The 19,817-nt window shown below is 57.4% G+C and overlaps 1 long non-coding RNA gene across 1 annotated transcript; it reads right to left on the reverse strand.

Moving 5' to 3' along the window:
• Nucleotides 1–12,032: 12,032 nt before the first annotated feature.
• On the reverse strand, nt 12,033–16,763 carry LOC129392800 (uncharacterized). The gene is made up of 3 exons (XR_008619435.1): nt 15,760–16,763; nt 14,892–15,429; nt 12,033–12,410 (listed from the first exon to the last, which is right to left on the reverse strand). It is a non-coding gene; the product is annotated as an uncharacterized lncRNA (long non-coding RNA).
• Nucleotides 16,764–19,817: the final 3,054 nt, after the last annotated feature.

A 19,817-nucleotide genomic window follows, 5' to 3' on the forward strand; every position in this document is an offset into this window, starting at 1 on the left:
CACCCCAGACCAGGGTTGTACCTCCCCCATCAGACCAGCATCCCCAAGTCTCATGCCTCCCTCAGTGGTGACGGTAGAGGGTGGTATCGGGGACCACGGGCTGCCCAGAGAAGAGAGATGAAGGAGGTTGCTAGGTCCCCGACCACCTCGGGCTCAACTGGTCCCCTGAGGAATCTCTGTGCCCAGGACAGTTATAAATAGTTCCCGACTCGGGGCAGGAGGCCTCGGCTGGACCGGTCAGGGAGGGGAGGTGTCCCGGGGAGGTGACTCTGGAGAAGGGTCTGTGGGCAGGGAAGGCTGAGAGGGGGCAGCTGGCAGCTGTTTTGCAGCTGATGAGGGGAAGCCCCCCGCCTTGCAGGCTGGGGTGAAAACGCCTCCTCCTGCTTCTCCAGGGCTCAGCGGGGCTGTCCCCGAGCAGTCTTCAGCCCTGACCTGGGGCTCTGAGACACCCTGGGGACAGAGGAGAGGGCTCAAGCTTTGGGTCAGACCCACCTGAATCTAACTCCTGGACCCACTCTTACACGATTCGACCTTTCTGAGGCCAGCTTCGCTCATCTGGAAAACAGAGAGAGTAACCCCTACCCTGGGGGTCCTTGAGATCAGCAGGCAACATTTGTGAAACTCCTGGCAAACACACAGCTGGCCCGAAATCCACCGTGGTTTTTTCCCTCGGCTGGCCACAGGTAACTCCAGGTGACAGTGGGGCCAAGACACAGCAAACAACGGATGCGGGTCCGGCCTGTCCCTCATCCCATGTCCAGCTGCAGGTTCTCCAGGAGGTGGCTGGGACAAAGCAGAGTGGCAGGGCGGGGAGAGAGCTGGCGGGCCTTGGGAGGGACGGCCTCGGTGGCCGAGGGAGAAGACGGGCCCCCTCCAGCAGGAACCGGAATCCCTGGCACCTTGGGGCTTTCTCATGAGTCCGTTCTCTCCCCAGACTCTGGCCAAGTGCCTGGTCAAGGCCTCCCTACACAGGGCAACGCCAGCGTTGACCCAGACATGGTCGTCCCTCCTGGAGCCCTGGGACCCAAGGAGAAGTCAAAGCCCACGGTGCAGCGGGGCAGAACTGGGCAGTGGAGTGTCTGAAAGTCACGCCTGGGAACAAGGGACCCAATACCAGCCCAGGACGGATGAGGGCAGGGCAGGCCATTCCCAGCCTCTGGGGAGAGGCTGGGCCTGTCGGCGATGGGAGGCCCAAAGTTTGGGTGCAAGGCCCCGAGTAGCATATCATGTTGGCCAGAGCCTCTAGGCCTAGGGGACACAGCATGGGGCTCAGGAGTCGTGTGCACAGACGGGCAAGGAGCTACCTGACAATCGGAGGATGGCTGGAATTACCCAAAACTGCAATGAAAAAGGAAAGATCACAGGGGACACAGAAAGGGAGGTGTTACTCTTGCTCTGCCTCATCTTCTGTCCCCCGAGACCGGGAGACAAAGGACTGGGTCTAAATCCTGACTGTGCCATAGACCAGCCGTAAGGCATTGCACAAGATAATGTGTCTGAGCCTCAGTTTTCTCATCTATAAAATGGGAGTGATGATAAAACTAAGGGCCATTGGCTGAGTCAGGAAAGGACCCGGCACTGGGAAATGGTAACTGTGGTCCCCGGCACTGTAACATTCATCATTTCCAGGCCCCTCTGAGAAGAACCCAGAGGCCCCAGCTCAGGGTGGGCGGTCCAAACCAGAGGCCATAAGTTCCAGGCCCGGAGCCCCTGCTAGACAGGGGCAGGGGTCCTCAGCCCTCAGCACCACCCGAGTGGGGACAAAGAAGGGACAGAGACCCAGCTAGAGCCGGCATGTTTCCAGCCCTGGTCCACTCCTGATCTAAGTGCTGAGACCTCTCCCCACCGGGGCACCCGGCCAAGCCCCTCCAAGACGGGATCAGATCCGAGGACAGCTCAGCCAGGCCAGGGACAGAGCTCGCTCCCTGTTTAGTCCTTAAAAGTCCACCAGACTGAGCTCCTCTCCCGCAGCGGAGGGGGCCGGCATGGGCAGGGGCTGCATTCCTCGCATGCCATGGAGGGGGAGGCAGCGGAGGTCTCCCCAGAAAGCGCCTAGCTTCAGGCCAGATCCTGGGAAGAGGCCACAGCACCAGGACCGGGAGCAGCCCGGCTGCTTGCTGCCCGGCAGCTTGGGGCTCCACTGAACATGGCTGGCAAAGCCAGCCCCAGCGTAGGGGGAGGGGGGGAAATGGGGGGAGAGGGTGCAGTTAGGATAGGACTTAATAAGAGGGAGGGGGACAGGGAGGGGAAGGGGGTCAGACAGAGGAGAAGGGACTTAGTGATGGGGGAGGAGGTTCACGTGGGGTGTGCTCAGCAAGAGACCCAGGCCCTCCCTCCCTCCCTCCCTCCACATCACCCTAGTCTTGTCTGGCTCTGCCACACAGCTGTCACTGGGCCACCCACTCTAGGCCGTACCTCTGTCCTCCTGCCTGCCTGGCCCTGACCACCGTGCCGTGTCCCTCTCCATCTGGGCCCTCAATGAAGTCCAGGACAGAACAGCCCAAGGTCTGGGCCCTCTCCGGACACCTCTGCAAAGGCCTGGGGAGTCCAGGCAGGGAAGAATTCAGGCTCCAGGCCCTGCTTAAGCTCTGAGGCCATAGTGCAGAGGCACAGGGACCCCTCCCTGGCATTGCTCTGTGGTTGGAGGGGACATGGGCTGAGAACCAGGTCACCACACACACGGAGACCCGAGCTACTGTGGGTCAGCTCCAGGAGTGAGCTAGCCCATGGAGCAGTGGTTGGCTCTCTCTGGCAGCCCAAGGAAGCCTGCCTGGAGGAGGAGGAATGACCCTCAAGCTGGGCTTGAAGGAGGAGGAAGCCAGGTAAAGAGGCCCGGCCGTGGGGCGTGGAGGGGCTGTGCAAGGGCAGGTATGTGGCAGGTGTGGCAGGGAGAAGGGCAAGTTGGGGCTGCAGAAGTGGACGGGCGCTGCCACGCACAGCCTGGCAAGTGCTGCCATGTGGGTAGGATTTCATCTTAGAAGTCGGGGGGCCATACAGAGGTATATAGTCAGGGCCTTCCTGGGAGAGGGTCCTCTGAGGAGCAGAAGAAAGAAGAGGGGGCCCCTGGGAGCTATTCACCATAGGGTTACCCCTCTGCCTCCTTAGGCCGAGGGGACTGGACTCTGCGCCCCTCCCACAGTCCATCCATGGAGGATGCCCTGTAAAAGGGAGGATGGGTGGTTCACGCACTCATCCTCAGGCTCTGTCCAAGATCAAGGGTGAGACGGGCTCCCAGGGCCCAAGTCCTATAAACCCAGAGGGGCTGTGGGTCACGGGGGGGGTGAGGGTGTCATAGCTGAACCCCTTCCTCCCCTACCCTTCTCACCACACACACACACACACACACACACCCGCCAGGAAGGCAAGTTGCCCTGGAAATACTCCTTAGATACAAACACTTCTTCAGGAGCTACCCTGAGGGGGACAGGGGGAAGGAGCAGGCCAGCTGGGAAGAGGCCAGGAGGTGGGGGGCATGGAGAGACCCCCCTCCTGGTCACCAAGTAGCCCTGGTCCCTGGGGCAGGCGGGGCCAGGGCTGATGCTGCCTTTCCCACAGCCCAGAGGGAAAGCTAGAGGTGGCAGGAAGATTGACAGCAGAGGTAGGAGAGCCCTGGACCAGGGTCCCAAGGCCTGCATTCTACACCCAGCTCTGCTGCTGGCTCTGGACCTCGGTTTCCCTGATCTGTAAAATGGAAGGGTTGTCCTGACGGCTCCTTTGACCCTGGTTTTCCAGCTCCCATATTCTCCGCTGCTGTCAGGGCCTTCCCCAGGGGGAGAGGGGTCCAGAGGCCCTTCCGGTCCAGCCCCTTGCAGAAGCCCCTCTCTGCCACCCGCTGCCCTACTGGGTGTAACGTGAGGAAGAGCAGCTTGTTGGGTACATGGGGGTGCCACCAGGGGGCCAGCGCTGGAGAAACAGCCTGGAAGGACAGGGTGGGGAGGAATTTGGAAATTTTTAGAACCTTGACAGCTGGAGCCCCGTGAGTCAGCAGGGCAGATGGAAGTGATTAGGCGCTGGCGGGAGGTCTAGTGGGGCGGAGACAGGAACCAAGCGTGAGGGCTCGGAGCTCAGACCCCAGCGGGCAGCCTCCTCCCAGCTACACGGTCGCCATGGGCCCGGGGCTGCTGTAAGTGCCTGGAGGCAAGGCTGTGTAGCAGGTTCATGTGCTGGGGACCAGGAGGCCAGAGGCAGGACCCCCAGGGAAGAGAGGGGACCCCAGGACGGGAGAGAGGCGTGGGACACAGGGTTGGGGGGCCTTCTGCTATTAGCTCCATAATACTTGCTGTCCAGAGGAGGGAAGTTTCTTGGTACCTGCCCCTTTTAGCCTCTCCCCACTCCCAGAAGGTCCTAGGTAATGCAAACCCCCCAGTGGTAATGCAACCCCCCCCCACATCCAATCATATACTCCCCCCTTGGAAGGCTACTCTTGTGTCCCTCAAATCATATCTCATCTCTGGGCAAGGGGAAAGCAGAGAATAAGACATTTTCCAAAGAATTCCATTTTAAACCATTGATCGAGCCCCTCCTGGGCCAGACCTGTGCTGGGTTCTGGGGATTCTGAGAAAACTCACAGAGTCCCTGCCCTTAAGAAATGTCCGGGGCTTCCCTGGTGGCGCAGTGGTTGAGAATCCGCCTGCCGATGCAGGGAACACGGGTTCGTGCCCCGGTCCGGGAAGATCCCACATGCCGCGGAGCGGCTGGGCCCGTGAGCCATGGCCGCTGAGCCTGCGCGTCCGGAGCCTGTGCTCCGCAACGGGAGAGGCCACAACGGTGGGAGGCCCGCGTACCACAAAAAAAAAAAAAAAAAAAGAAATGTCCGGTCAAGCAGGGGAGACCCGTGGCCATGGAGATGCAGCAGAGTGCCTGAGAACAGTCCAGCAGGGCTTGCGTGGCAGCACGCGGGACAGGGAGGCTGTGAGCTGGGGGCCACAGAGGGCCAGGCCTGGTCCTGGAGAGATGCTGAGTATGAGGGAAACCAGGAGGAGCCGGGGGCGGGGGGACTCCATCCCACTGGTTCAGGCCCTGAGATTAATGAGCAAATAGGCCCCTGGTCTCCATGGAGCAGCAGGGTGGGGGCCAAATTGGAGCAGGCAGAGGGGTGAGGACAAGGAGAGGAAGTGGAGGTGACCAGAGCCCAGCTGCGGGGGTGGGAGAGGGACATGACTGGCACAGGGGAGTCCTGATCGGGTGGTGCTGGGAAGGTGGGGAACACCCAGGCAGAGGCCCTCTCAGGATGCAGGGCTCAGAGCCCTGCGTGGCAGCTAGAGCCACGTTGGGACTGTCCCTTCCCCCTCTCCAGGCCTGTGGTCTCATGAATCCAAAGGGGGCAAAGAATGCTGGCTCCTGCAGGCCGCTGCCTCCTGGAGACCCAGCAGCGACTCCTCAAATCATCACAGCACTCAAACCTGAGCACGAGGGCTTCCCTGGTGGTACAGTGGTTAGGAATCCGCCTGCCAGTGCGGGGACACAGGTTCGAGCCCTGGTCCGGGAAGATCCCACATGCCTCAGAGCCACTAAGCCCGTGAGCCACAACTACTGAGCCTGCGCTCTAGAGCCCGCGAGCCATAACTACGGAGCCCGTGCACCACAACTACTGAAGCCCACGTGCCTAGAGCCCGTGCTCCACAACAAGAGAAGCCGCCACAGTGAGAAGCCCGCGCACTGCAACGAAGAGTAGCCCCCGCTCGCCACAGCTAGAGAAAGCCTGCGTGCAGCAACGAAGACCGAACACAGCCAAAAATAAGTAAATAATTTTATTTATTTTTTAAAAAAAAAGAAAGAAAGAACTGAGCATGACTGTGGCTCAGTGAACTCAGCCTTTTCCAAAGCGTCTCGTGACTTCATTGTTCAGCAAATATTGGCCGATGGCCGCTCTCTTCCAGGTCCATGCCAGGCTCTGTGGTATGGAAGAAAACCAAGCTTGGTCCTGGCTGAGGGAGAGGGACAGACGGAGTGTCCCGGTTGCCATGGCTGCCATCTGAGAGGAGGGATTCCCTCCACCTGGGAGGTGGGGATGCCGTGTTAAAGAGGCAAGTCTGGCATAAGGGGCGGGAGTTTGCCAGGCAGGCCTGGGTACAGAGCTGTCAAGGGCATGGAGCTGGGGAGGGGGAGGCAGTCAGGGGGTCCACAGGGGGCACCACAGAGGGCGTCAGGCAGGCCTGAGGAGAGGGCAGAGGTGGGCAAGGTCAGAACGTCAGCACCCAGGCTTTGTCCCTGGAGGTCATGGGGGGTTATCAAAGGTTTGAAGGAGGGACGATCAATGTTGTAGAAAGATCATTCTGATGGTCTATGCGCAGGCCAGGATAAAGGCCAAATTTGGTGGCCATGAATAAGAGGGACACAAGGGGAGCTTAGTAGGTGATATCTGTAGGATTTGGTAACAGCATGTAGGGAATCGAGGCGGGGGAGGAAGATGTGTCTAGGAAGTCAGGAGGACGGACCTGCCTCAGGCAGAGATGGGGACAGCAGAGGAACAGCTGATCTGATAGCATCGCTGAGCCTCCCTTGAATGTTGACAGCTTTGCGGCATCTGGGACAACTCAGTAGAGAAGACCCACAAGGGCTATCAGCACAGAGCTGGCAATGAAGGATGAAGGGTCTTAAATAGAAGGCCAAAGAGCTCAAAATTCTCTCATGGATAAGATGGGGAGCCACCAGAGGTTTTAAGCAGGGAAGTGACAGCATCAGATTTAGAAGAATCATTTGGGCAGTGGGGAGGACGCTGGTGTGGGCAAAGAGAGATCAGAGGCAGGGAGACCTAGGATGAGGATGAAATGTCCCCCTAGAGGCCAGGGCCCCAGCAGTGGGTCCTAGAGCAGGCACTGGGAAGCCACTGACCTAGGCTTAAGAGTCGCAGGTTGATCTCACTTTTTACATAAGTTCTTTTTCTTTTTTTAATATTTTTTTATTTATTTGGCTGTGCCGGGTCTTAGTTGCAGCATGTGGGATCTTCATGGCCACGTGCAGGATCTTCGTTGTGGCATGAGGGATCTTTAGTCGTGGCACGTGAACTCTTAGCTGTGGCATGTGGGATCTAGTTCCCTGATCAGAGATCGAACCCAGGCCCCCTGCATTGGGAACACAGAGTCTTAGCCACTGGACCACCAGGGAAGTCCCCATAAGTTCTTGACAAGTTGGGTGGTAAATGATGCTTAGGCTGATGCTTTATATCAAATCCTATTTTAAATGACTCAATTCAAAAATGAAATTAGAAAAACAATTTCATTTACAATAGCACAAAAGAGAATAAAATGCTTAAATATATTTAACAGAAGAAGAACAAGCCTTGTACACCCAAAACTACACAACATCATGGAAAGAAATTAAATATCGAAATAAATAAGCAGACATCCCACGTCTATGGATTAGAAGACTTAACATTGTTAAGATGACAATGTTTCCAAAAATAGACTCAGTGCAATCCCTATCAAAATCCCAATGGTGTTTTTTGCAGAAATGGAAAAACTCATCTTAAATTCAAATGGAAATGCAATGAGTCTCAAATAGTCAAAATAATCTTGAAAAAGAAGAACGAAGTCAGAGGACTCACAATTCCTGATTTCAAAACTGACTACAAAGCTATAGTAATCGAGACCTTGTAGTCCTGCCATAAAGATAGACATAGAGACCAGTAGAATAGAATTGAGAAATAAACCATTATGTTTACAGTTAATTGACTTTTTTTTTATTTATTTATTTATTTATTTATTTGGCTTTGCCGGGTCTTAGTCACAGCACATGGGATCTTCGTTGTCTCGTGCAAGATCATTGTTGTGGCATGTGGGATCTAGTTGCCTGCCCAGGGGTCAAACCCAACCCCCTGCACTGGGAGTGTGGAGTCTTAGCCACTGGACCACCAGGGAAGTCCCTACAGTTAATTGATTTTTGACATGGGTGCCAAGACCATTCAATGAGGAAAGAATAGTCTTTTCAACAAATGGTGCTGGAACAACTGGGTAGCCACAGCAAAAGAATAAAGTTGGAGCCCCTACCTCACACCATATACAAAGATTAACTCAAAATAGATTGAAGACCTAAATGTAAAAGCTAAAACTATCAGACTCTTAGAAGAAAACATAGAGATAAATCTTCATAACCTTGCATTTGGCGATGGTTTCTTGGATATGAAACGAAAAGCACAAGGAAAAAAATAGATAAATTGGATTTCATCATAATTAATAACTTTTGTGCTTCAACGAATACTATCAAGAAAGTGAAAAGACAACTCATAGAATGGGAGAAAATATTTGCAAACCATATTTCAAATGACAAGAGAATATGTTGTATAAAAGACTCCTCCCTGGTGGGGGTGTGGAGGGGGAAAACCCTTCTCCAAAGGTAAGAAGTGCAGGCAACCTGCCCCGCCCTTCAGGGAGTGAGTTTGCCCAGTGGGGATCTGCTCGCCTAGACAGTTAGAGAAATGAGAATTAGGGGAGGGTGGGAAGAAGCAGGGACCCCTGCCCTCAGGGCAGCCACAGTCCTCTGGGGACTTGCTCACAAATTCCCCGAATTCCCCCAAATTAATTTTAGAACAGTCCTCGAAACCCGAGGAGGCCAGGGGACGGCCCGGCGCCAGTGCGGGCAGCTTTCAGGAAAGGGACAGCGTGAGGGAGAGGCGGTCTGGCGTGGCCTCCTCCCCGAGCCAGTCCTCGTCCATGGGAAGGTCACGAGAGGCACTAACCGAGGCCAAGCCCTGCGCAGGGCGCGGGTCCAGGCAACAGGCCAGAAGGTCCCGGGCCCGAGGCCTCGGTTCCCACTGACATCAGTGCAAGGTGTCAGGGGGCCTGAATCATTGGCGCCGGGGCCAGCGCCGCCCCCCAGCCCCCCGGGGAGGTAGAGCATAGCAGAGGTATGAGGCAGCCGGGCTAGGCAAGCGGCCCCCGGCTGGGCTGGACGCGGTGACTGTTTTATAGAATTAGTGAGTGAGACCCGCCGCAGGAGGAGGTGGAGATGTCATCGTCCTGGATTCCAACAGGCTGCCTCTCCACCCCCCGCCCCTTCTGATTCACAAAATTCATTCCAACAGCGAAGAGAGAGAGGAGCCTATCGGCAGGGCCAGGGGCGTCATAAACGCGGGGAATATTAATAGCTCCAGCCAGCCTGCCGGGGGGCTAGGGGGCCTGCCAGAGGCGCTGACTTATTTAGTCTCCTCGTTAACGATGTGGAAAGAAGAGCGTTTACCCGAGCCTGGGGCGGGTGCTGACCTACATCAGGGCAGGGACTGCCTGAGCTGAGGACAGACCACAGGGTCCCTCCAGGGATCTGGGCCCCCAGAGAGGATTCCCTTTTGTACTGCCAGGATGCCCAGGCCCCACGACCCAGCCAGGTGTGAGCTCCGTACACCAGGAGTGTCCCGTAGCTAGGCGAGGATGAATCAATCTCCTTCCTGACCTGGGGGCTCAGGAATGACTCGTGTGTGTGTGTGTGCGGGTGTGTGCGCACACACGCGCACCCATTTGCACATTGCTGACAACAGGATTAGCCGCACCATCCCTCTCTCCAGCCGGGTGGGCCCAAGTCGGGGTACGGAGCCTTCAGCCACCCAGGGGCAAGTGCTGTCCAGGAGAGGATGGGCTCTTTCCTGAACCAACCCCCTGACCTCCCTAGCCCTTCCCCCCAACCTCTTCCTGCAATGAATCAAGTCTAGGGATCCTAAAAACTAGGAACTCAAAAAGACGCCATGCACGTGCAAACGCACGCACACGCACACACACACACACGTGTCTTTTCACTCTGTGCACAGACCGTCCGTCTAAGGAGACCAGCCATCCGAGCAGTTAGCCCACTCTGCCCCTCCCAAGTCCCTTAGGTCCTGAGAACGTCGTTTCAAACAGACCCCCAGTACCAGGGGGTCACGGGCAAAGGAGTTTGTGAACAAGAGCAGCAGGAAAGGGTCTGTAGAGAGCCCGTTCAAGGCATGCCCGGGGCCCACGGCAGATGGCCTGGGAGAACTGCTCCCCACACCTTCCAGGAAGCCCCCCAGCTCCCAGCTGCATGGCTGCTGGCTGCCAGCGCCGGGACAGACACAGACGGAGTGGGATTGGCAGCAGCTGGGGCTGGGAGCCTGCCGAGTCCCAAGCTGCAATGAGGGGGAAACCTGTCCAGCAATGAGATCAAGGAGATGGCACCAGTGTCCCCCCAGGGAGCCTGGCTCCGCGTCCCAGGACATTCCAAACTCTGCGAACAAAACATGGGGTGGGAGGCCAGCCAGGCTGGGCCAGTGCCAGGTGCCCCCCCCCATTCCCTCCCATCAGTGTTGGGGGGGGCGCTGCCCAGCAGTGGGACCAGCTGGGAACAGAGCATGCACTGCCGGGAATGCTGCCCGCACAAGTCGCCTGGGGACGCAGCGTCCAGTCACCTGCCACGTTCCCTCGGCAGGGTGCCACGCGGGGATCATCCTCCCAGTCTCTCTGAGCCGGGCCCCGGGGGGAGCGCTGTGGGCCGCGGAGCCGGCGCGTCCACCTGCACGGTGCCGTTCAACTCAGCAAACACCTTCAAAGCCACGGTCGCGCTTAATTACCCTTGGAGGAAGCCAAGCCTGGCAGGTTTCCCCGTTTCTTCGGAAATGAAGGCCCAGAGAGGAATTTGCTTGAGACCACACAGTTACTGAGAGGGTGATGCAGATTCTCACCCAGGACTGCTGACTCCCACTCCGAGTTCTTCCAATTACACTTTGTCCTGACAGCAGGAAGCCGCCAGGACCCTGGGCTCTGCGTGCCTGACCAACCCCTAGTTCCAAAGCAGAGCCTCAGAAATCAGCCAGTTCAATGCCTTCGTTCTATAAAAAAGGTACGTTGGGGTTTAAAAAAAAAAAGACAAGGGCTTGCCCATGGTCAGAGGGCAACAGAGGTGAAGGTGAGATTCTGATGAGAATGCTCACGGGTACCGCGCCAGGCGGCTGTTGCCAAGGCATCCGGTCAGCTGCCTGTGTCCGTGGCTTGGAAGGTTGGGGGGGTCGGGGGAAGGCCTCCTGGAAGAGGTGTTTTCCCCAACAGTCCAGTCTTCTGTGAAGCCCATTCAGGGGAGCCCAGGTAGAGACAACAATAGATCGACAAAAGGAAAATTGCAAAGCTGAATCAGAGGGTGAGCTATACCGCCCGTGTGACCTTGGGATGGTCACTTCCCCTCTCCAGGTCTCATGAATACAAGGGGGCAAAGGATGCCGGCTCCTGCCAGATGACACAGTGACTCGGCAGCTCAGACACTCATGGCACAGAGTTCTGAGGACAAGCCCAGGGCTCCCAGATACCGACCACACTTAGGGGCCCTCAAGTTCTAGTGGGGCACCTGGGGAGGCAGGGCTGCAGGTTATCCCTGCCTTAGCTGAGACATGAGGCCTGAGGAGGGACCAGGTAAAGCCTCAGAGATATGAACAGTCCAGGCAGGAGCCAGAGGAGCAATGAACGGACAGGGAATAGAAACTATGGGTGTGGGTGGCTGACGTCAGCAGCTTGGACCATATTCCATAAATGACAGGAAACCAAGGGGATTAAGTAAGGCAAGGTCATGGCCAGGTTGACCATGGTGTGGGGGACCCTGGCCCACAGGAGTCATCGTACAGCCTGGCAGTGGCCATGAGGCTACAGCAGAAATCGAGAGGCTTGGAGCAAGAATCAGAGATGGAGGATTTTTCCTCTCCACATGCATCCTGGACTGTGGGCCCCCTGATGTCAAGGGAGGGGCTCTAGTGCCCAGGGCAGGCATCAGGAAGCAGGACTGGCCTGATGACCATGTGCTGCCTGGAGGGGCCACCCCTGGGCTGGACCAGGTCATTCTGACCGAGGGCACGGTGGCCATCTGGCTCCCTGGGCTCCTCCCAGCAGCCCCTGCTCGCGGCACAGGATGGTTCCCAGAAATCGGTGGTTCAGATGTCCGCATCGAAGCCGGGCAAAGCATGAGCAAAGGGCAGACTCGAGGAGGAATTTATCCATCCTGAGCCAGCAAAGGCTCACTGAGCACCTTCTGTGTCCAGGCTCAGGGCTGGTGTGGCGGGGGTCTCAGCGGGGAGGGGCACCCAGAGATCCATGAACAAGGTAGCCCCCAGGGGGACTGGGCAACGGGCCTCATCATGGGGAGGGCCCAGAAGATCAGGGCCTTAGCCGTGGAGAGGAGCTGGGAGGAAGGAGATGGGGCAGGAGGGTCGGGGACAGGAGCTGCTAGGGACAGCGGGAGAACGTGGGATGCTGGGGTCTGCAGGTGAGCTGGAACAGGGGAGAGGGGTCGGGGGGACCTCAGAGAGGGGAAGGGGCTCCCCAGTCCAGCCCAACTCTGGTCTAGGACCAGGATCCTGGAGCCCACCTTCCCCCAAGCTACGCATCTTGCCAGGTTTTGGTGGAGACACAGAAGCAGGGTTATGGGCCATTTTCACCTTTTAAAAACCACAGACATCCACGCTGGGCACCGGAGTCAAATTTCTGGGAGAGGGGCTTCCCTGGTGGCTCAGTGGTTGAGAGTCCGCCTGCCGATGCGGGGGACGCGGGTTCGTGCCCCGGTCTGCCCCGCAACGGGAGAGGCCACGGCAGTGAGAGGCCCGCGTACCGCAACAAAAAAAAAAAAAAAAAAAAAAAATTTCTGGGAGAGACAGAGGCCCTGTGGATGCTTCGCCTGACGTCAGTTTGGGCTTCTCTCTGTGTCTGCGGCTTTGACAGGAGGAGGCCAGGTTAGGGGGCCGGGCTAAGAGAGCAAGAGAAGGATCAGAGGCCAAGCGCGGCCCCGGTCTCCTGAGCTGCCCTCCTGCGTGCAGAGGGCTTGTTGGGGTGTTCTGGGGCCCTGCTGATGAGCAGGGCAGGTGTCACTTTCTGGGCAGGTGTCAGGGCATCTGGAGTCCAGCGCCAGGATTGGGACCTCTTACCGACCCCAGTCCTGAGCCCTAACCTTTAAGCCACGTTTGTCACATGGGAGGCTCCACACCAGAGAAGGAGTCCCTTTGCTTACGGAGGTGGCACCATCGGCCACTAAGGGGCAATAGATGCCTCCTTGGCTACAGACCTTCCCCCGGTGGGCTCCCAGGAAGGTCTGTCCTGCCTGCCCCTCCTCCCTCCCCTGCCCAAGGCAGCCCCTCCCTCCAGGCCAGAGCTCTAGAAGCGGCCGCCACCCGCCGTCCCCCTTGCAATCCTCTTGCAGATCCACGTTTCTGCAGGGCAGCCCAGCTCGCCAGCACTGAGCTTCTGCGACAGGGAAACTGAGGCCCAGAGAGGGCCAAGGGACTGTGTGGTACCCGCTGTGTCCCTGGGCCCAGCCCAGGCATCAGGACACATTTTGCTGAAGAAAGAGCTGAAGCGGACACCCTCTCCAGCCGCCAAGCCCAGCCCCAGGCCTTATTCTGCCTCTGGCCCTGTTACGAGGCTTCAGGAGTCAGGGAACAGCTTGAGGGGTGGGGGGGGCGCGGTCACACGCGGTCCAGTCCACACCCTGAGGACCTAGTCTGATGCCAGTCCAAGCCTTGACCCCAAACCCGGAGTGCCCAACACCCGCGCTAGGCGAAGCCCCACCATGAGCCCAGACTGAGCCTGACACCAAACTGAACCCCAACTCCACTCTCAGACTGAACTCCAACCTGAAATATAGGCTGACACCTGAGCCCAGCCCAGGCTGAACTCTGACGTTAATCCCAATCCCAAATTAAACCTTGAACCTGACCCCAAGACAGAGACCCGGCCCGGCATACACAGCTCAGAAGACTCCAGGGGGACCAGGACATGAGCCCCCAACCTCTCTGCTGCCAGGCTGGACAGCAGGTCCCTCTGAATGTCGGGGCCATGCAGGTATGGGGAAGAGAGAGGCAGTACAGGCTTTCAGGAATGGTGGCCTGACCCAGGGGGAGGTCTTGTTCCAGAAGGGACCATTCCTCTGTGGCATTGAGCCTTCCTCCAAGGGGGGCAGATCCATGCCCAGCGCCAACTGGACCAGGGCCACACTCTACAGCGGGGGCTGTGCATGGGGCCCGCAATGTCTGGTCCTCACCTAACAGCAGGAAACACAAGGTTGGGCAGGAAGCGGTCCAAGTTCCCAGGGCTGGCTGGATACTACGGAACCCCTTCCTCCTCCCGGGTGCCCTCTGGTCTCTGAATGAGGGTCCAGGGCCCCAGGGAGGCCTGCCTGAGCCCCCGTCCGCATCGCCGCGGCCCCTGGCCTCTCTTCTAGCCTCACTGTGAGAACGTGTGCTTGCAGCCGCCGGGAAAAGATCAGCACGAAGGAATGTGCTGTCCAGGGTCCAGCGGACAGGATGGGCCTGCCAGAGAGAGAGTGAGCGAGGAGAGGTCGGGGAGATGGGAGCCGGGAAAGAAAACAGAGATGTGCCAGGCAGCAGGCCAGGCAGCACTGGCCCAGCCATTGTTCCCAGACCTACGGGTCAGGTGCATTGGGCCTGAGGCCGAATCCCAGCCTCCGCTCTGCATGGCCCCAGACTTCCTAGGCCTGCCTGCCTCCCTCCTGCCCCAGACCTTGACCTCCAGGGCTGGTCCAGCCAAGGAATCAGACAGACTTGTCCTCGGCATCCCCAACCAGCCTTCTGGGTCTCTGTCTGTCTTTCGGCTCGTCTCCCCTCTCCCTGCTCAGGTCCAGGTCCTTCCACAGCCTCACTCCATCCAGACCTCTCGTGTGAAAGCTTCTGGTTTCAATGGCCTGGTAAGATAGTCCATAGGTGGGCTTTTATTACTGATAATAGCTTTTATTTATTTATTTATTTATTTATTTAATTTTTTTTTTTTTTTTTGCGGCACACGGGCCTCTCACTGTCGCGGCCTCTCCCGCCGCGGAGCACAGGCTCCGGACGCGCAGGCTCAGCGGCCATGGCTCACGGGCCCAGCCGCTCCGCGGCACGTGGGATCCTCCCGGACTGGGGCGCGAACCCGCGTCCCCTGCATCGGCAGGCGGACTCCCAACCGCTGCGCCACCAGGGAAGCCCACTGATAATAGCTTTGACCTCTCCCCTCTTTGTGGTCCCCAGACTCGTAGCAGCAACATCACCTGGAAACTTGTTAGAAATGCAAATGATCGGCCCCGCCACAGACCTACTAAATCGATGGTCTGCGTTTTAATAAGCCCCGCAGGGCCCTATGCTGCCCATTCAAGTTTGAGCACCACTGACTTAGAGTGTGATCTTGCTTGAGTCCACAAACGCTGATAGAAATAATAAGTAATTGAATGAATGAACAAGTGAGTGAATGAGTTTCAAGAGGTCTGGGCTTATCCCCAGGCTCGAATTGAATGGTTCCTTCTTGGCTGGCTGGCGTCCAAGAAAGCTGCAGACCGGAAGAGTTGTGGGCTGAACATCTGGACTCCCTCTGAGGAGGCATAGACTCTCGGACAACATCACCTGCAGAAAGCCCATCCAGCGGGCCTGGGGCCCAGGCAGATGCAAGGAGGAGCCAGAGTGGATGGGAGGAAGGGGGTCCAGCAGGTCAGTGGCGTTTAGTGTCAGGAATCTGGGACCTGGGAACCAAGCAGGAGGGCACAGGTGGGGACATCCAGTAGCAGGCAAGAATGTCCCCAGCACACGGCTGGGGTTCAGGACTCTGATGCTGGGGAAGAATTGATGAGAGAGGCCCTGGGAGCAAAGTTGAGCCTCTGTTATTAGAGCCAGGACATAAGATTGGACAATGAACTTGGCTCCTTCAGAAATGTCCTAGCTGAGGTCAGGCCTGTCCCCGGAGTTTGGGGCAGAACTGAGCCTGCCAGTGCGGTCCAGGGACTCCAGCTGTCAGGAGGGGACAGGGAGCTACATGGTAAGAACCCAGCATGTCCTGAGTCCTGGTAACTCACCCCAAAATCCGGTCTTGGAATCAGATCTCTCCCGAAGCTGGGATCGCCCTTTCCAGAACTTCACACCAACTTGATGAGTGAAGTCCAACTTCCCAACTGCCTGGATCTTGCCCAATCTTGTTCACAGATGACCGAATCATGACTCATCTTTTCAAAATAAATTAGAGAGACGAGCAAGGTCTGTTCTTACCTCCTTGTTCTGTCCACCTGCCAGCTCTTCTCCATTCAGTGTCAAGGAAGAGAAGGCAAATCCTGTGGCCGGATCTCCACACTTGCTTGATACCGGAGAACCTCCATTGGCCAACTCCCTCCGATGTCGAAAGGATAATTTCCCACTCGACATGATAAAAGAAGCATCTTTATCCACAGTCACCATCTCTGCTGGGTGACTGGACATTTCAAGTCCAAGAATTCCTGAGGTGTCCTCAAAACCTGCATGGCCCAAAGTATGTCCCACTTTTCCTAGGAAAGATTTCGGGAGGAAAAATGGCACCAGTATCAAATAAGTGTGGGAAACACTGCACATCGGGGCTCCTTCTTAGTAGAGCAAAGTAGACACTTGAAGGCTCTGAGAAGTCCCGCAAGAGAGAAGCCTGTCTGACTTTGTCAGATCCAGTGTTTCCCCAGCTTATTGGGTCCAGAATCTTTTTTTCTCTCCCAAAACAACATTCCATGAAGCATCACTTGGGAAACACACTCAAAATGCAAAGTGGCATTGCCCACTGCCATCTTGACACAGAGGAGCTTCTTTCTGGAATTCCAGGGAGGAAAAGCAGAAGTCAGGGGAGCATCTTGTTAAAAGGCCCCAAGACGGAGAGAGGAGGGACCTTGGAGATCCACAGGGGCGGGTGGTCTGGGCACTGTGACCCTACGGCAGCAGAGGTCTCTGGGCTCTCCCGTCCCAGCTACTGGCTGAGCCACAGCTTCCCTATCCGTAACTCAGGCATTTTTTGAGACCTAAATAACATACTGCATGGACATCCCTCTCTCAACCTCATGGAGGCCCCATCTTCTTGGCCACCTACCCTGGAAAAGGTGTCAAAGAGCAGAAGCCTCAGAGGAGGGGCAAGCTTAGCCGAGAGGGGAGGTCGGCTATCCGCTGAGTCAGAAGAGAAAACCATGGCTGGTCTGGAAAACCCAGCCTGCAAGGAAATGACAGCATCTCCAGGCATCCCCTGGGGCAGGTATAGCCTCATCCTTTGGCTGGACTTGAATCAAGATCAATCCACCTGCCTCCCCAGCCCTGCCCAGCTGAGCCCCCTATTCTGTCTCCTCCCCATTCCTCTGCATCCCCCTGGGCCTGACATGACCTCCCAAGCCCCACATGTGTGCTTTGAGGCTCCTGTCTCTTAGGGATGGAGGGGAGAAAAATCTTGTTGCTGTTCCCTCCCTCCTGCCTAGACTTTTGGCTGCCTTCTGAAGCCGGACAATACAGGGAAATGTTTGCACCCAAACAACTCCGCTGCTTCGGGAACTGCCTGACCCTGCCCAGGAAAGCAAAATCCTGCAGCTCCACCCTGCTGCCCCCCTCCCTCTGGGGACCAGAAACCAAAGCTAATGGGGCGGCCCAGCAGAGAGGTCACGAGAGCAAGGGGGGGTCACAGGCATCCCCGATGTGGTGAGAGGAGAGTTCAGGGGTCATCTGTCTCTAGGGACTGGAGCTTTCCTTCTTGCCCAAATCAGAAAGGGAGCTTTGTCCCTGACTGCAGAATATACAAAAGCCAGATTGTCAATATTTATCTGGAGAGCCGCCGCTCTGGATAAATCTGGCCTGAAGATAATGCAAATAGCACTTGGAGGTCACTTGAGAAATGTATTAATTCATTCAACAAGCATTTGCCGCACTTGGGTTCTAGGCCAAACCCCATGCCAGGCATTGAGGATCCAGAGTGGGTCACCCCCCACCCTGCCCCCCACGGTCTAGGGGGAGAGAGAGGCACCCAACATGGGATAACATGGCAGTCGGGGGCCTGCTCTGTCCCAGTTGAAGCTCCTCCTGAGAAAAGCCGTTCTGGTGTCGGCTAAAATAAGGGCTTGAGGGATCAGTGCACATGCGGGTGGGGAGGGCTGGGGGAGCCCATCACCAGATGCGCCCTCGGCCATGGCCACCCGGCTCAGTAAGCCACGGGGGGGGTCAGTGCAGTTTGTAAAAGCAGAGGTCTCCGTCCCCACGTCTGATAAAGACTAAATGCCCTGGCAGAAACGCTTCCCATCCGGTCTGATTCTCCCCTCACCAACCCCAGCACAGCCCCGAGGTGCGGAACACCAGGTACAAGCCGACAAACGTGAAAAGCAACAAGGAGATAAAGCAGATGGAAATCGCCTGTGCTGTTGGTGCGGACACACCCGCACGTGACACTGCCACGTGGTGACCTCCAGGCTTCGGGGCTCAGCAGGTTCCTGTTTCCAGCGCTGGCTGGGGGTGTGGGGAGGCTGTCAGTGACCCCAGGCTCCCAACCCGACCACAGTGGGGCTCGCACAGCAGCCTGCCTTTGAGGAAGCCCGGGCTGGATGGAAGGAGGCGGGAAGATGGAGGGGCCAGCCGCCTGCCGGCGCGGGGCGGGCAGCTCAGTTCAAGACAGCCAGCCTGCCTGTCACAGCCCCTTAAGCCCACCTCCCCCTTGTGCCAGAGACTGTGTGTTTTTGTCTTTCTTGGGAGGGGGGAGGGGTGCAGCTCTGAGCCTTGAGTGATGAGTTAAGTGACAATGAATTTGCACCACATGGAGCCGGGGCTTAAGGGGTAAGTGCTTTGGTGAAACACAGCTGGGATTTCAACAGCCCCCATCCCCCAGACAGTACAAAAATAGTCTGGGCCAGGCCGTCTCTGACCCACAGGACTGGCCCAATCTCACTGCCCCCTGTCCTGGAGAGAGGCTTGGAGTGGCCTCTTTCCCTGAATCTGGATTTCATAATCTCTCCTTGTTGTTTTGGTCGTCTGTTTGTTGACTGGCCTGGTTTGTCTGGGAGGATTCACTCCCTGACCAGCTCCCTGCTGCTTGGCCCTGAAGAGGGGGAGTTGGGGAGGCAGGAAGACCTCCACCCCCCCCACCCCCACCCTCTCACTGTTGGTGACAAGGCCCACCAGGCTGGAGACCGGAAAGACTGCCACGGTCACAGCTCGGGGACTGGTCAGGGAGCCCTGTGGCCTTAGAAGTGTGTGTGTGTGTCTGGGGGCCCTGGACACAAGGGCGAGAGGTGAGCTTCACCCCAGCAAGAGCTGGAAGGCCACATCAACATCTCAAGTCCAACCCCATTCCTCGGAGGGGAAAACTGAGGCCAGAAGCAGGCAGTAAGTGATCCAAGGCACCAGAACCTGTTAACAGCACAACCAGGGCTCACCCCAAGCACCTGGCACCAAGGAGGCCTCCAGAGTGTTGGTGGATTGAGAGCATGGTCCAAGCCCTTCCTCCCAATCCTCAGCTCAGAGGGAGGAAACAGAGGGGAAGCTGGGCCCCCGGGCAGATGGAGAAGGAGGGCAGGCCCCCACCACCCTGAGCGCCTGTTCACCATCATCTCCTTCCCCCCAGACGTGAATGGTGAGAGCTGCCCCTGAGGGCCCCTCCCGGGCTGGGAAGGAGCAGGGCCCAGAGGACAGAGGCTCCTAGAGGGAGAGAGATGCACCTGAGGTGAGGCCAGGGGCTGCTGGGATGGGAAGCAAGACAGGGACACCCCCAGGTGAGGGGCTGGAGACAGAGCCCTCAGCCATGGCGTCCCTCAGGCCAACTGACGAGAGCTGCTGACCCGACAGTCCAGAGTCACAGATGGAAACCTGGGCTCAGCCCGGACACCTAGACCAGGGCTGGACCCTGCCATCCTGGGGGTCAAGGTGATGGCCCTGAGTGAGCGAGGCTGCAGGGTCACAGCATTCAAAGGCCACTCTGAGGACCAGTCTCCTATCCTGAACACTCAGGTCACTGACCAGATCACCGAGGCTAAGAGAGACCTGGTCCTGGGGACCAGGATGGACACAGAGCAGGTGGTCCAGGCGCTGGGACCTTGGCAAGCAGCGGAAGAAGGGCCCTGGGTTCGGAGTGACCTGTGCTCTCCCCCCAGTTAAT

This window comes from Physeter macrocephalus, chromosome 14 (assembly GCF_002837175.3).
Source record: "Physeter macrocephalus isolate SW-GA chromosome 14, ASM283717v5, whole genome shotgun sequence".
Taxonomy (NCBI): Eukaryota; Metazoa; Chordata; class Mammalia; order Artiodactyla; family Physeteridae; genus Physeter; species Physeter macrocephalus.